This window comes from Amblyraja radiata, chromosome 10 (genome assembly GCF_010909765.2).
Source record: "Amblyraja radiata isolate CabotCenter1 chromosome 10, sAmbRad1.1.pri, whole genome shotgun sequence".
Lineage (NCBI taxonomy): Eukaryota > Metazoa > Chordata > Chondrichthyes > Rajiformes > Rajidae > Amblyraja > Amblyraja radiata.
The window spans coordinates 27,661,082-27,675,719 of NC_045965.1; the positions used below are offsets into that span (position 1 = coordinate 27,661,082).

General features: G+C 41.7%; 1 protein-coding gene and 1 long non-coding RNA gene across 2 annotated transcripts in view; both read right to left on the reverse strand.

Moving 5' to 3' along the window:
• astn1 (astrotactin 1) overlaps positions 1-14,638 on the reverse strand; it is a 1,835,284-nt gene that overhangs the window by 563,940 nt on the left and 1,256,706 nt on the right. The window lies entirely within an intron of this gene.
• LOC116977719 lies at positions 861-12,798 on the reverse strand. Its single transcript, XR_004413286.1, has 3 exons — positions 12,787-12,798; positions 6,934-6,938; positions 861-1,029 (listed from the first exon to the last, which is right to left on the reverse strand). It is a non-coding gene; the product is annotated as an uncharacterized LOC116977719 (long non-coding RNA).

A 14,638-nucleotide genomic window follows, 5' to 3' on the forward strand; every position in this document is an offset into this window, starting at 1 on the left:
AGGGGGGAAAGAGAGGAGGTAGGTATGGGGGTGAAAAGGAGGGCATTGGGAGGGGATGTTAGAGGTTACCTAAAGTTGGAGATTTCAACGTTCATACCATTAGGTTGTAAACTACCCAAGTGTGTGTGTGTTCATTTTTAATCTCCTTTAAGGAGGAATATAATTATATTGAAGAAAGTTTGGAGAAGTTCACTAGATTAACTCAATTTATTAACTACAGTCAGAATGAAGAAGTGTCCCGATCCAAAACATCAACTATCCATGTTCTCCAGAGATGCTGCCTGGCCTGCTGAGTTACTCCAATACTTAATGTCTTATAATTAAAAGCAGCATAGAGTCACAGAGTCCAAGTCATACAGATTGGAACAGGCCCTTCGGCCCAATTTGCTCATGCTGAGCAAGATGCCTCATCTACACTTGTCCCACATCCACATTTGGCCTTTATACCTCTAATTTTTTCCCTATCCATGAACCTGTCCAAATGTCTTTCAAATGCTATGGTACCTTACTCTGGTAACCCCTTCCATATACCCTTCAGGTTCCTATTAAATGATTCCACCTCAGTTTCGTGATTCCCCAACTCTGGGTAATAGACTCTGTGCATTTACTATATTTATTCTCCTCATCTATCTATATATTACTAAAACTCTCACCTTGTTTGGGATTATGTGTGCGTACGTGCATGCATGCATGATCCCGGAACTATGCCAAAATGGTACACGATAGCGCTACAATGTTTCAACCACCTTACTCACAATTGTCTGGTGGCGTGTTTTTATCTAGTTTTGTTCAGATTGATGTTATATTTTATACTTTATTCACATTTTATCTTTACAAAACACCACTTAGAGAAAAATGACTTGAAGTTGCAGTGGCAGTTACAGCTATGACATCACAATGGCATCTCAATTACATAAACTGCCCCTCAATTGCTGGCCCTGCCCGCTACAATCTTGCAAATCCCAGGACACCGAGTCCTGGCAGCAAGTGTAATTGAATTGTTTTTCCTGCCAGAAAGTGCAATTATATCTATATCTATAAATCCCATCAAAATGGTACACGATAGCACTACAATTTTTTGCCCACCTTACTCACCATTGCCCTATGATGTAAATGAAACGTTTTGTTCAAATTTATGTTATTTTTTCGTTCAGATTGATGGTATATTTCACCTGGTGCTCAATGCTCTTAAGACAGTGGAATTGATAGTAGATTTTAGGAGAGCTCCCCCTCCCCTCCCCCCACTTACCACCAACACCACAGTCATATCTGTAGAGTCTTTTAAGTTCCTTGGACCCATCATCTGCAAGGACCTGAAATGGGGTGCCACCATCGACTCCACAGTCAAAGAGGCCCAACAGAAGATGTACTTCCTGCAGCAGCTGAGGAAACACATTCTGCCACAGGCAATGATGATCCAATTCTATACTGCCATGGTACAGCTCGTCCTCACCTCCATCATGGTCTGGTTTGGCTCAGCCACCAAGCATGACATCCGGAGGCTGCAGCGAATCGTCCGATCAGCTGAGAAGGTTATAGGCTGCAACCTTCCCTCCATTGACGAAATGTACACTGCAAGGGCCCGGAAATGAGCGGATAAGATCATCTCTGACACCTCTCATCCTGGCCACAAACTCTTTGAAGCATTTCCCTCTGGTAAGTGTCTCTGAACTGTCAAAGACACTACAGGCAGACATAAAATCTGCTTTTTTTCCACGAGTAGTAGCTCTACTCAATAACCAATATAGCCTAATTTTGCTCTGGTATTTTATTTAATTCACATGTTTAAACCGTAATGTTTTATTATTAATGTTTAATGTTTTTTGTGTCATTCTTAATTGTTACTCTATGTCGTGTTGTTACTTGCGAGCGGAGCGCCAAGGCAAATTCCTTGTATGTGTACATACTTGGCCAATAAATTTATTCATTCTTAAGTTATTGACATTTTAAACTTTACAAAAATCACTTTTCAAACCACTTTTCTACTTGCCCTGCCTGTCAGCCGCGTTACAATGACGTTACAATGTGATCCCGAATCTCATGTTATTAAAAAAAATCACGATTTTCAAAAAAACTCTGTCTTAATCAAAATCTTCCGTTTTCCTTAACAGCTAACATGTGCTTAAGTTATTTTAAAGAAAAAACACAATTTTCATTGATAATTCCATTTTAAAACAAACATCATTGTGGGGGAGGTGGGATAGAGGGTAGGTGAGGAGTGGGGGAGCAGGGGGATAGAGGGAGAGGAGGGGGGTAGGGAGGGGAAAGTGGGGGAGGTGAGGAGGGAGAGTGGGTGAGAAGGGGGGATAGAGGGAGTGAAGGGGGTAGTGGGGGAGGTAGGGAGTGGGCAATAGTGGGAGAGGTGTGGAGGGAGGGAGGAAGGAGGGAGAGTGGGGGATGGGATAGGAGGAGATGATGGAGGGAGTGGGGGAGGGGAGGAGGAGAAGAGAAAGAAGAGGGAGGGTAAAGAGGAGGCTGAGGGTGTGCCAGGGGATGAGGGGGCATGGAGGAGGATAGGGGTAGGAAGAGGGATGGCGATGCGCAGTTGATGGAGGGTTGCCGTAACTTGCGTCACAATGGGGATCTCAGGCGTCACAACGGGAACCCCTCAGCCGCGCGTGCGCAGTTGGGGGCTATGGGTCAGTGGTGGAATGTTGCGTTGGGGGACGGGCCCAATGGGTCCGCACCTGTTCTAGTGTTCTTATCAACTTCTAGAAGATCCCCTCATACCCCTGCACTTCATGGAATAAAGTCATTGCCTGCCTCACCTCTCACTACAGCTCAGGCCCTCGAAACCTGGCAACATCCTCTCTGCACCGTTTCTAGCTTCAGCAAGGAATTCTCACACATTTGAACTCATTACAATGTGGATCATGATCTTCAGATTAAGGAAGACGACTGAGTGTAGTACAACTCAATTTGATGATTTACGCTTAAAACAAGCCAACAAATTGAAGTTAGTGATAATGTCCGGTATCTTTCATCCAGTTGATTATCTGTGTATTCTCAGATAAGAATTCTTCCACTGAATTTGACCGACCTTTAGTTAATGTGACAATCTATATTACCAGGAACTAGACTGATGACTAGCATGATGGCAGCGCTGATAAACGCAAGGTCATGAGATGTTATCAAAATCATTCTCCAATTAAAGCAAAATATCTTTATGCAATGCACCTACCTATAACCTTAACAGTGCAATATTATCACACACAAAAACAATTAGAACTAACAGAAGTACAAACAGGGAGCATCCATAACTGCACCTTAATCTCATCAGGATTCATTCCAAATTCAAATGATCCCATTAAGTGCAGTGAAAAAGCTTATTCATTTATCGAAAACATTTTCAACCATAGTGGCCCATTTATTCCTATTTCTCTTCTAGTGCTGCCCCTGCTCACATTTGAAACAATTTAAGAAATTGATGCAACTTCAGTGCCCAAAGTTCCTGAAATATTGGGCATAAGGAATGTAATTTAGCTGTCAACAGCCATGACAGGCAACCAGATAAAGCTGTAATAAAAATCTGTTTTATCATAATCTTCATATTCAGCCAAACATAATTAAGGGCTGGAATAGCGTTATTCCAGAGATGTTGTTATAACGATTTGTATGTGATCTGCATTCATATCATTTAGTTCTTTCTTCCTCCAAACCTGCATTGCGTTTTTACTATCAAAAAACATGAAGAGTGTTGTATATAAAACAAAACAAAGGACAGTGAACAAATTCTGAATCAGTTCACGTTAATACCTAATAAAGATAGACGTGCAAATTCTTAAAATTGATAAGGGTTTGGAAATCAAGAAGGTGGGCAATAATTTAAGAGGATATTGGAGAGGAGAATTATTCTGAAATGTTTGTTTTAAAGGCTGGAGGCAATGGGAAAACCAAGAGAGTTATGAAGACATACGTCTTCAAAGCTATGGGGAAAAATAAGGCAGGGATAAGAAAGGGTGTAATGCTTTATTGTTAATTTTTTTTAATGCCTGAAAATGAACATAAAACCAATTAACAGCAATCAAAAGGAACCGGGGGAACTGGAAGCAGCGCTTATTTTGTCCCTCCTGTCCACCATTCAGTGATTATTGGAATTAATGGAGTATCAAGACATTTCCTATTAATCACTGTTTTAATAATCACAAGCTTTAATAATAATATAACTGCATCTTAGCATTTGCATCAGTATATTTTTGATGTTGCCAGTTCTTTGACTATTTCAGCCACAATCAATGGAAGAACAATGATAGGTTCAAGAGGAGAGTGTTTAATTGTTATATGTGCTGACAATGGAACAATGAAAATGTTACTTACAACAGCTGAACATAGACCCAAACACACAGATAAATATAATAATCCAAAAATGTCAATAAATTTATCACCATACTACCCGTGCACCTTGTCTCGGGTTCCTAGCTCCCAGGATGTGCCACAGAGCTAAACGACCCTCATGGCCAAGAGCCACACGAAAGCAAAACTAGAAATTAAATTATTGTTTACATCCAGTTTGCTGCTGTATAGGAATTAAGGGGACAATGGTTTAAAGCCATAAAGTGAAAACAAATGTACAAGCTGGTCTTTAAATGGATCAACATTGAGTGGGATCACTCAGCACATTAATGAAATGGTTTGATAACTGGAGAGTGAAGGGTGCAGGTTGGAATAGCTGACACAGCTCACTTTCATTCATCTCACTGGACGTTATTTCTAAGAGAAAAGAATGACATTTGAAAGGCGTAACAGCAACAACTCAACGGTGTTGGTCGAGATCAAATGTGATGGGAACTGCTCAAAGTGAAAGAGAACAAAGGCTTGTTTAGTGATGTAACTGTTTAAGGGCCACATGCAGATTGTCATGGTACTGCGGAAAAAAGTTAACATTTTAAGTATTCAACTAGATGGCAAACAAAATATCATGGAAATCTGGATTCCAGGTAAAATGTAACATCTAGGACTTAACTGTCCCTAATATTCACAGTGAATTCAGATAGATATAAATGATGATGTTGTAAAGTGAGGCACAATGGCGCACCAATAGAGTTGCTGCCATACAGTGCCAGAGACCTAGGTTTGATCCTGACTATGGGTGCTGACCATAGGGAGTTTATACGTTCTCCCTGTGATCATGTAGGTTTTCTCCGGGTTCTCTGGTTTTCTCCCACACTCCAAAGAAGAACAAGTTTGTAGGTTAGACACAAAAAGCTGGAGTAACCCAGCGGGACAGGGAGCATCTTTGGAGAGAAGGAATGGGTGACGTTGCAGGTCGAGACCCTTCTTCAGAAGAAGACCCGAAACGTCATCCATTCTTTCTCTCCAGAGAAAGTGCGTTAACATAGAATTCACACTAATTCTATGTTAACCCACTTTCACATCCAATCCCTAGTGTAGGGACTGGATGCAAAAGTGGGTTAACATAGAATTATTGTGAATGGGTGATCAATGGTCGGCATGAACTCGTAGGCCAAAGGATCAGTTTCCATGATGTGTATTTCAATGAATGGCAAAGCACCACAGCCTAGAAATCTGTAGAAAAAATCCAGAGCATTAATGTAAGGATTGCAAGACATAGAAACATAGAAAATAGGTGCATGAGTAGGCCGTTCGGCCCTTCGAGCCAGCACCACCATTCAATATGAACATGGGTGATAATCCAAAATCAGTACCGTGTTCCTTCCCGCCATATCCCTTGATTCCGTTAGCCCTAGGAGCTATATCTAACTCTCTCTTAAATACAACCCAAGACCTCCCAAACTACCCACCTATCTGCCCTGTGAAGTGGACGGAGGGTGTTAACTCATACAGCTCGGAAACAGGCCCTTCAGCCAAACAGAACCATACTGGCCAAAGTGCCACATCTAAGAAAGTCTTATTTACCTTATTTGGCCCTTATCTCTCTAAACCTTTCCAATCCATGAACCTGTGCAAATGTCTTGTAAATACATGGTAGAAATGTCTGGTATCTGCCTCAACAAACTTATCTGGCAGCTCTCTTTCCACCACCCTCTCAATGAAAAAGTTGCCTTTCAGGTTTGTGTTAAATCTTGCCCCTTAATCATATCTCCCCTCAATCAAGCCGGAAACTAAACCAAACTACAAATGTTTTTGATTCCCTTACAGAGGAAAAAAGATTGTGCATTCACCCTATCTATCCCCCTGATTCTTTTATACACCTTTGATCACTGCTCAGCCTCATGTGTTAAAAGGAATACATTCCTAGCCTGCTCAACTTCTCACTATATCCTAGCCTCTCAAGTCCTGGCAACATTCTCATACATCTTCTATGCACTCTTTCCGGCTTAATGACATCCTTTCGAAAGTAGAGTGACCAAACCTAAATGCAGTACTCCAAGTCTGGCCTCACCAACATCTTACACAAATTCCCAATTTCTACACTCAATTCCATGACCGATGAAGGCCAATGTACCAAAAAGCCTTCTTGACTGTGTGTTTTGCTCAAGATTCTAACATGCGTAGTTCTTTCTATCTCAATAGGAAAAAAACATTTCCGTAGCAAAGAGGTTTTCAACCAATGAGAATTGAATCTAAGTAATTGGTATAAGGTTTCGAGGGAAGAAAATGTTAACTTTGTGCAGTAACATTCTTTCTCGGCACATGACCCTCAAATAGTTACATCACTAACCAAGTCTTTGTTCCCTTTCACTTTGAGTGGTCCCTTTGCACTTGGTCTCGGCAAGTACCGTTTGAATTGTAGTTGTTACGCTTTTCAAATGCCATTCTTCTCTCTTAGAATTAAAATCCAGTGAGATTAATGAATGTGAGCTGTGTCAGCTATTCCAGTCGGCACCCTTCACTATCCAGTTATTAGACCATTTAATTAATGTGCCGAGTGATCTTGTTCCATTTCAATCTATTCAAAGACAAGCTTGTACTTTCTCTTTCTTGTTTAATCTCTTTTGGCTTTAAATCAACTTTTTCTAATTTCTCAAGAACAGCAGACCTTGAAAGGGTGGGAGAAGCAGAAAGTCTCACCATATTAAACACTAATTGTATGTGTTCTTGAGCTCTGACTGTGATCCTAGCTCTGGAAGGTGGATAATGCTGGAGAGCTCATTTTGACTGGCACACACACGAGGGGCTGTCGGGTCACTGATTTTTCAAATGATTTAAGAGCTATGTTTTGGACTCATGTCGGTGCTATCACCAAACCAAAAGTTAAAAGTAAAGTATGGCAGAAGTTAAAACATTAAACAATGGACATCCATAGCAAGTCAGAGAGAAATCAAGTAATGTTTAAGCTTAAAAAAGACACAAAGTGCTCCATTAACTCTGTGGATCAGGCATTCTTCAAACTGGGAAGAGTCCCAACCTGAAATGTCACCTGTCTATTTTCTCCAGTGATGCTGCCTGACCTACTAAGTTACTCCAGCACTTTGTGCCTTTCTTTGCAAACCAGCATCTGCAGTTCCTTGCTTTTAATATTTAAGGTTAATCAAAACTACCTAATTGAGCGTTTCCAGCAACTTATGTTTTCAATTCAATTACCAAGACAGCCTATTTATATGTTCTGCTCATTTACTTCCTGTCCCCACTTCAGCTCATTAGGTGCTGAAACCCTCATGCATGCCTGTGCTACTTCCAGAGTCAACCATATCCAATGCATTATTGGCTATCCTCCAATAGACTACTTTCTGCAAATTTAGAAACTCTATGGATTTATCCTATTGTGTGGCCAGGCCCATTCATCCATTGCATCTCCTTCATACTAGCTCCTGATTAAGCAGTTGCTTGATTCTGCATTGATGGTATGAAGTAGAGATGGTTGAAAGTTTCAGGTTCTTAGGAATAAATATCATCAAAATTTTGTCCAGGACCAGCCAGATTGAAGCTTTGGCAAATAAATGCCTCTTCCTTAGAAGGCTTACGATGTTCCCCAACAACCCTCAACAACATCTACTGATGCCTGTAGAAATAATTCTATCGAATGCATCACGGCATGGTTTGGGAATAGCTCCATCCAAGACTGCAAGAAAGAGCAGAGAGTTGTGGATGTAGAGCGTCACACAAACCAGTCTCCCTTCCATTGACTCTATCTACACCAAGTTGCCTCAGCAAGGCCACCAACATAATCAAAGAACATGTCTCACCATGTTCACTTCCTCTTCTCCCCTCTCCCATCAGAGAGGAGTTCCAGAATTTTGAAAATGCGTATCTACAGGTTCAAGAACAGTTTCTTCCTAGGTGCTATCCCAGGGGTGGAATCACTATAAAAACATGGGGGCCAAACAATTTGGGGACGGAGGCACAATTTCTTGGTTGCCCACGCAAACACACGCGTGAGGCTTCGGAGGCTTCGGCCGTGGGCCCTGTGGATGGTAACATCAGGAGCTGACCTGGCTGGTGACTGACTCCGAACTCCAGCAACAGCAGCTTCTTCCACTCTGAATCGTGGGGCTTGAATCGGCCCGTTCGCAGGGCCTTTCATCGCTCGGCGCGGCTTAAAATCAGGCGGCGGGGGATCGACATCGGGAGCCTCGATCGCCTCGACGCAGCAGTTTGATTTTAAGCCACGCCTGGCGATGAAATGCCCCGCGAATGGGTTGATTCAGCCCTTAAAAAGGGTCTGATACCCACTTGAATCTTTCAAAAGCTACATAGTGATAAATAACACTTAAACAAATAAAACTGAAGCAAATAAAGGCAAACAGAAGAACCAACCTTGGAGGGAGGAGAGAGAGAGAGAGAGGGAGAGAGATGGGAAAAAAATACTAAATAACGTGAGTGACAGTGAATGAGGGACTTACCTGCAAGCTGCCAGGAAACCCGTTCGACCGGAGCCCTTAATGACCTGACCCGTTTAAGTCTGATACCCGTTTAAATCTTTCCCATCCACCAATTCAGCCAATTAGTTCTAATGGTAATTGTACCCGCATCAGACAGCTTTAAGAAATTCTCTGTGAATACCTTCAGTAATACTTGAAGATCAAAACACAATTGGTGACACATCATGTTAATATGATGTTAATAGAGACATTTAACAAGCGCTTAACAGTGACACCTCCACTGTCTCGCGGAGAGCGGAGATTTTAATAGATTTTCTTTCACCAAATTTCAAAATCCGGATTACAAAACATGGGGGTTTGTCCCCCACCTCTCTACACCTTCTGTCACAGAAGGTACTAATTGTAACCTCACTTTGATAAAACATTGGGTCAGCAGCTGACCTAACATTTCCTTTGACGACTCGGCAGCAAGTTTTGTCTGACAACATTCCCAGAAGTTAGTTTTCTTTTGTCGTAAATTTATCTCAGAAATATAAACTGCCAATATAAACAGCCATCAATTGCTGTTTCTAATTATCACCATATAAATAAGTCTATATGTGGTTGAAAGAGGGTTGAAATTAATTGCATTTTGAGTTGAAAACATAATTGGATCACACAGTCAGAGAACTGGACAGCAGAGATTCATTCATACAGACCAAAATGCTCCATCTAAGCCAGTCTCCTGTTGCCCACATTTGGCCCATATCCTTCTAAACCTGTATTACCCATGTACCAGTCAAAGTGCCTTTTAAATGCATTCATGCAACCTGCCTCAACCACCTCTTCTGGCAGCTCGTTCGATCTACTTCCCTCCCCGAATGAAAAAGTTGAGCCTCAGATTCCTATTAAAGCTTGCCCCTCTCACCTTAAGCCCATGTCCTCCTGATTTTTGATTCCATTACCTCAGGGAAAATACACTGTACAATCACACCATCTATCTTCTCAGGATTTTATATCACCCTTAGCCTTTTGCATTTCAAGGAATAAAGTCCTAGCCTGCCCATCCTTTCCCTGCAACTCAGGCCCACGAGTCCTGGCAACATCCTTGTAAATCTTACCACGTCTTGTTCAGCTGTAACATAACATCTCAACTTCTATGCTCAATACCCTGACTGATGAAGGGTGATGTGCCTAAAACCTTCTTTACCACCCTATGTTTCAGGGACGATGTACCTGCATTCTGAGATCCTTCTGCACTACAACATTCCCCATGCCTTACCATGACTATGAATGTCCTGCTCTGAATTGACTTCCCAAAATGCAATACCTCACACTTATCACCATTAGACTCTATTTGTCATTCTTTGTCCCACTTGCCCAGCTGATCAAGATCCTGGTGAAATTTTGATAACCATCTTCACCGACTATGATACCGCCTACTTTAGTGTCATTTGCAAACTCATTGTAAATATGCCTTGTCCATTCTCATCCAAATCATTGAAGTAAGCCACAAACTGCATAGGACCTAGCAATGATCCTGGAGGCACACCACTAGTTAAAGACCTCCAGTCGAAAACCAGCCTACCATCACCATCCTCTGCTTCCTTCCATGTAGCCAATTCTGTATCCGGTTAGCTAGCTCTCCCTGGATCCCATAATATCTAACCTTCCAGAGCAGCCTACCATGCAGAACCTTATCAAAGGCCTTGCTGATGTAATTCAGGCTTTGCTGATATGGAACAGGAAAAAGAACAAATGGCTCTTGCACTTCCATGTTTCTTGGAGTTCATGAAATATAGTGAGTGGAAGCCGCACAGCGATATAGTTGTCGCCTTCCAGCACCAGAGACCCGGGTTCGATCCTGGCTGTTCGGAGCAGAGTCGGTCGGCCGAAGGGCCTGTTTCCGCGTTGTATCTCTAAACTAAACTAAACGGTCCTGACCCAAAACACATTGCCTGTTCGTTCCCTCCACAGATGCTGCCTGACCTCCTGGGTTCCTCCGGTACTTTGTATTTTGCTGAAGATTCCAGCGTCCACAATTTCTTGTGTCTCTATCAACACCCTTAATTCTTTTCAGCCTCAGTCTCAGCATTGATCTTTATCCTAGGTTCTGCCACAAGTGATTGAGTTTACCTTTCCCGTATAAACCACGCTACCCCATCAGGCTCCTTCACTGGTTCAAATACCTGAACCCAACTGGAATGGTGGAGAAACATTTCTGTCTTTGCAAGTTTCTACACCAGCAGAGGCCCATATTAATGTAAAAGTTAGCAATCAACATCTGATTTGCACTCGTCAGACTATAGAGATACAACGTGGAAACAGGCCCTTTGGCCCACCAAGTCCGCGCTGACCAACGATCGCCCCCGTATGCTCGATCTTACACACTGAGGACAATTTACAATTTTACCGAAGCCAATTAACCAACAAACTTGTACTACTTTGCAAATGTGGGAGTAAATCAAAGCACCCAGAGAAAACCTATGTGGTCACAGGGAGAACGTACAAACTCCATACAGACAGCACTCGTAGTCAGGATTGAATCCAGTCCCTCGTGCTGTAAGGCAGTAACTCTACCGTTGCACCTCCTTGCCGCCTTTCAGACTCAGACATAGGGGCACTGATACATTTGTGAAGATGTCAATAAGTGCTGTTGAGACAATGCTACTTTCGTTTTGAAATTTGTCAACTGCAGCCTTTTTAAGTGTTAAATTTCTCACCTTGGTTTATAAAGAAATGTCAGGGAGAAAAAAAGCAGGCGAGGAAGTGCACTGAACCAATCACTTGACTGAACTGATTTATGCTTCAGCTTATTGCTTTAGGGGGATGGCAGGAGGGGAAAGCAGAGAGTTGGGAGATTAAATTGAAATGGGAAAATGGAAAAGCCAAGGAGGACAGAAGTTAAGGAGATTACTCAAGTGATAAAAGGGTTCAGACTGTCAGGACACTCCACATCAAAACATATTAATCTTTTATCTAACGGTCATTATTCATCAAGGGCAATGGCTCCATCAATGGCTTCGCCAGGTTTGTGGAGATACCAGGCAGGGATGGATGAGCCTTCACAACTGCAAATTTAATGACTGGCTGTCAGCAGCTAAGGATCAAAGTTCTCTCCCTGTGGATGGTGACAAGGCTGCAACTTTTACCTGCAAGGGTGACGATCATTGCATTTATTTTTTACCTTAACCTTCCCTCTCATCCATCAGCACGCCTCGTTCTGCAGGGTTGCCAATCCTAACCCAAGTTCCCCACAAAGCTTACGGCACTTTGGCCTACATGAGTCAGAGTGTTGAGTATAGAAGATAGACACGAAATGCTGGAATAACTCAGCGGGTCAGGCAGCATCTCTGGAGCATAGGTGAAGTTTCTGGTCGAGACCCTTCTTCAGACTGAGAGTCAGGGGAGAGGGGAATGAGACATATGGATGTTACTTAGGACAAATGAATGAAAATAAGGAAAACACAACAATAATCAAAGCAATGCGGGGCACACAATAGGGCATTGTTGGCTGTGGGAAAGGTGATACAGACAGAGGACCGCAACAGGACCACAGTAAAACCAGTTTGATGACTAGGGTGTGGGAAAGATGGAGAGGTATGCGAGGGCTACTCGAAGTAAGAGAAATCAATATTCATACTGCTGGAATGTAAGCTGCCCAAGCGAAATATGAAGCAATCTTGAGCAAAATATCAAGTGCTGGAAAAACTCAACGGATCAGGCAGCATCTGTGGAGGGAATGGACAGGCGATGGTTCGGGTCGGGACCCTTCTTCAGACTGATTGTCGTAAGGGAAAGTTGGAAAAGAGAGGTGAGGGTGGGACAAAACCTGGGAAGTATTAGGTGGAATAATGTCGAGTGGTGTTTGATTGGCAGATGAGTGACAAAAGCTAGAGGTGACAAGGAGACAGAAGTGTGTCAGATAAGAAGAAGAGGAGCCGCAGGGTATGATATTGATGTAAGTGGATGGGGTGAGCTAGAGTGGAGGTGGAGATGAAAGATACACAAGTGATATGTTACTTTCTGTTAATTAGAATGCTTTCCTGGTACAGATGTAAACTTAAAGGTTAAATTCCCATCTCCATAATCATGTTTGTTTGAACGCTACAGCCAATTCAATGAAAAATAAGCATCAAATTTCAGCCACAGCCAAATACCATTGTTGATTCAACTTTTACCACTTAATCTGTTTTGATCTTGGCCTCGGGAGCACTCCTATAATCAGAGGAATGTGTCAATCAATCACTTACAACAGCTGAGCATTATTATTTTGGGGGAAAGAATTTACTTTCAGATTTATGGATTGATAGCTACTCTTTGGCATCAATAAATTATGTTCTAATGTGGCACGGCTGTGTTTTAATGCTACTTTCCTTTCAAAGTCATCAGTAAACATGCTGCCTTGTATCCGGGCTACAAGCCATTTCCATTTCATAGACTTGTAAATCAGACGGTACAGGAATAAGTGAAAATATGGAGACAACAGCACGTTTTTTTATTCTCTTTTTTGTCATGCAATTTATAAGCTGGTATTTATCCTATTCCCTTTAATTAAAGCCACCCATCCCCCCATTTCTGTTTCAGCTAAAAGGATGACCGATACCATTATATTTATTTGATTGAAGATACATCTGTGTCCTTTTTGGAAACTAAACAAGTTGTATTTTTATTTGCTAAGCAGTCTAGTGCAGGCAAACAAGGATAACAGTTCAGGAAGACACATTATAAATGACCCTGACAAAAGCACAGCATGCCAAGGTGCATCCACTACTTTGAAAACTGCATTAGGCGCTATAATAACTGCAGTATACCTCACATTCCACTTGCGTAGCTTACATCCTAATGCTATGAACATCAAATTCTCTCATTTCTTTCTTTCTCCCCATCTCTTCAGTTTGTTCTGCCTGGCTTTTTGTGTCTATCTTCGGTTTAAATCAGCATCTGCAGTTCCTTCCTACACATTTGTAAGACCTAAGACAGTTATTAGCACATCAAAAAGTGTCCTGTCCCTTAGCCTTGTAAATATTTTCAGCAAAGAGGCTGGTTTCTCTTTTAAATAGCACAACATCATACTATGAAGTTCTCATGCAGCCTTGATAATTTCTCATTTGTTGCACTCTCTCAGCTGACTATTATTCCACAGTGAAACAAGTATATAAAATACTTTATAACACTATTTGCCAAATTTGCAAGTGGATTAAAAGAAAAAGTTTTTTAAATCATTACATAGAGAACATTGCATTTGGAATGGCAGTTATTTGACATTCCAATCATTTTTCAAAATAGAGTGAATCTGATTATTTATGGTTTTAAAATAAGAGAAAATATTCAATATGCAAAGCGTCGGATCCTCTCACCACACTTATTTGAAGTATGTCTGCATCATCCAGTAGCAAAAGCAATTTGCTTTGCCTGTCAGTAAATTATTTACGTGGCATTTCCAGAATAAATTCCATAGGCTCCCGTAAGCATCTCCAAATTAACTGCTTCCAAATCGAGAGAAGCAGACAAGGTTCTGAAAACGGCAAAATTAGATCTCTTAACTCCAGGCCAAATTCTGATATTATTTTTGGTATGTAACACAAATATTTGCTTTTGCATAGCACCATAAATAATTTTGGAGTGTTTCAAAATGCTTTGCAGCCAATGAAATACTTCTGAAGTGTAGGGTTTAGGTTTAGTTTATTATTGTCACGTGTATCGAGGTACAGTGAAAAGCTTCTGTTTGTGTTCTACCCAATCAAATCAGATAATACTGCACATCAAGCCAAACACAATTACAACAGGTAGAACGAAGAGAAAGATTAAAGGGCCTGTCCCACTTGGGCATCATTTGCGCGTCGCACAGATGGCGCGCAAAGATTTTGTACATCCCAAAATCCTGGGGCGTCGCGTGCGACCGTGCGTCACTG